This window comes from Alligator sinensis, unplaced genomic scaffold (assembly GCF_000455745.1).
Source record: "Alligator sinensis unplaced genomic scaffold, ASM45574v1 scaffold1874_1, whole genome shotgun sequence".
Taxonomy (NCBI): domain Eukaryota; kingdom Metazoa; phylum Chordata; order Crocodylia; family Alligatoridae; genus Alligator; species Alligator sinensis.
This window is the reverse complement of record NW_005843441.1, coordinates 92,713-95,586: the sequence shown is the minus strand read 5'-3', so window position 1 is coordinate 95,586 and position 2,874 is coordinate 92,713. Positions and strand designations below refer to the sequence as shown.

The window sequence follows — 2,874 nt, the reverse complement described above, 5'->3', positions numbered from 1 at the left end:
TTTCGGGCGCTCTGCAGCTTCAGCGTGAACTAAGAGATTCGTGTTCATGGAGAGGGTGGTTCAGGTGATCAATCTGATCCGGCCTACACTTGCGATTCTTCCTTCGTTGTTCTGCAAGTATAGTCACCTCCAATTTGGGAGAGTAGGTTACAGTTTTTATTGAGTGAGTTGCCGTCCTGGGCCACTCCTACCCAAACCTGTCATTACTCCCAAATTTGGGCTCGGATCTTACTTTACAGATTCTTTTACTTGGTAATTAGTTTCTTTTGTTGATCATTTTAATTACTTTGGGGAACTTCCATACCACTGCAAGTGACCTTTTCTTTCCAATCTTGTCAAAAGGCCCTAGGGTTTGATCTCTCGGAACTCGGGATATTTGCTTAAGGGTCATTTTTAGGTTAACTTTGTAAAAGGCCTCTAAAGATAAAATTCAAGAGTTAAGACTTTGAGCAAAGTCAGGATCTTCGCATGTAGACCAAAACAATGGCCTAGATAAGGAGATAAATCTTGTCTTCTTCCTAAACTGGCTAATGGGCAACCATTACAAACATTTAAACTATTTCATTCAATATGACAGGTACGTGCCTGGGAGCCATGGACTGGGGCAGGCCAGCTCCTGGGGCTGCTCCACTGACCATTAGCCTGTCTGCGGTTGCCAGGTGCCTGCTGGTCCGTTCGCTGAGTTGCACACGACTGCCCTTCTTCCGGGCAGCTTGCAGCAAGGGCATGGAGCATTGATACACCTATATCATCTAATCTCCCTGTGTCCCATCTTAGCCTGGAGGCCGAGGGCTGCATGGAGCCGGTCTCAGCACTGCTGGCCCGCATCCAGATGGCTTTGGTGCGGGTGGCATGGGCAGCCAAGCAGCTGGAGCCAGCTGGAAGCGTACATGGCCTTCCCTCCTCTCGCCTGGCTCCTGGCCCCTGCCAGGGGAGCGGGCCAAGGTGGGGAAGCACCCAGAGGTAGAGCAGGGGCAGGAGCAGGCCCCTGGGCCCCGACCCGCACATGGCCTCCGCCGAGCACCTTGGCATCCTATCGATGCCACCGGGGGACTGTCCCAAAGAAGCCTGACCTTAGTTCTGCCCAGCCTAAAGCACAGTTTGGCCATGCCAGGCTGCCAACTAAGAGCCCCCAGGCTGCTATACTATAATGGCTTGAATAAGGAGCTGGCTTTTGGGCTGGGATTATGGCTAGAAATTCTGCTTGGGCCACCTATAAGAATACCTCTGTGCCACTGGGGGGCTGTACCGGATGCATCTGACCAGAGTCTTGTCCAGCCCAAAGTGCAGTTTCACCATGCCAGGCTGCCAACTGACAGCAGCTTTGCCACTGTGCTAAATATATGGACCTGAATAATGAACTGGCATTTGGGCTGGGATTATACCCAGAAATCTTTCTTGGCCCATTCCAGAACACATCTCTGTGCCACTAGAGGACACTCCTTGGCATTGCTGATGAAAGATTTGCCTAGCCCAAAGCACGGTTTGGCCATGCCAGGCTGCCAATTGACAGCACCCCAGCCACTGTGCTAAGTATATAGACCCAAATTAGGAACTGGATTTTGGGCTGGGATTATAGATTGAAATTCTTCTTAGGTCACCCCATGCCATGCCAGTGACACCAGTGGACTGATCTCGACATCTCTGACCATAGACTTGCCTGGCCCAAAGTGCAGTTTGGCCATGCCAGGCTGCCAACTGACAATAGCCCAGCCACAGTGCAAAGTATATGGATCTGAATAAAGAACTGGATTTTGGGATGGGATTATACCTAGATATCCTTCTTGGACCACCCCAGACCGCATCTCTGTGCAACCAGGGCTCTCTGCTGGACATCAATGACCAGAGACTTGCCTGGTCCAAAGCGCCGTTTGGCCATGCCAGGTTTACCACTGACAGTACCCCAGCCCCTGTGCTGAGTATATGAACTCCAAGAAGGAACTGGATTTTGGGCTGGGATTTTAGAGATAAATCCTTCTTGGGCCATCACAGAACACATCTCTTTGCCACTGGGGGACGCTGCCGAACACGTCTGATGAGAGACTTGCTTGGTCCAAAGCGCCACTTGGTCTTGTCAGGCTGCCAATTGACAGCACCCCAGCCACTGTGCTAAGTATATAGAACTGAATAAGGAACTGGAATTTGGGCATGCAGCTCCGATCCCGCACAAGCGGCCGGCAAAAGCAGAAGGGATCAGAGGAGCCCGGCACGTTTCCCCTAACTTAACGACGGGACAAAATTCTGGCACACTTTGAACACTAGGATCTATTGCACATCGTGCAAGGGCTGAAATGATCGTACAAATACGCGAATTACCGGCGGAGGAAAGGGGCGGCCGCGGCCCAGCTGCCCGAGAAGACGCGATGAGGGGCGCGGAAGTCTGGAGCTAGGGCGGGGGGAGGCCCTGTGCAGATAGGAGAGGGAGGGGGTGCGGCGCGGCGGCAGCTGGCTGCGGGGCAGTGCGGGAGCGGGCGCTGAGCGCGGTTGCGGGGGGCAGAGCGGCGTAAGGGGGGAGCGGAGGTCAGGCTGCAGGCAGGGGCTGGGCGTGCTCGCTGCGACCTTTGCCTTCAGCGGCGCGAGGTTTGCGGGAGGCGGAGAGCATTCCCATTCCTTTCGGAGCCAGACGATGCGATGCTATAGTTGGCGGGGGGGAGGAGGCTTGGCACCTTGCGTTCCCTATGGGACCGTGCCTGGGTCTGGCGGGGCCCTGCGATTCCTACTGTGGGGGTCGTCTTGTGTATCGCGAGGCAGCAGAGCAATTGTTTCCGTTTAAGCACAGCCAAGCCTCACCGAGCCTCTGACCAGTGCCGACCTGTAGGGGGTGCACGGAGGTGCACGCGCACCCCCTGAGCGTGCCAGCGACCCCACAGGCTC

The 2,874-nt window shown here is 54.6% G+C and overlaps 1 long non-coding RNA gene across 1 annotated transcript in view; it reads left to right on the top strand.

Annotated features, from left to right (window-relative positions):
• Positions 1-1,586, top strand: part of LOC112548707 — a 6,248-nt gene extending 4,662 nt beyond the window's left edge. Inside the window, exon 3 of the long non-coding RNA XR_003092336.1 lies at positions 578-1,586. This is a non-coding gene — a long non-coding RNA (uncharacterized LOC112548707). The remainder of the gene's footprint in view (positions 1-577) is intronic.
• The last annotated feature ends 1,288 nt before the right edge of the window (positions 1,587-2,874 follow it).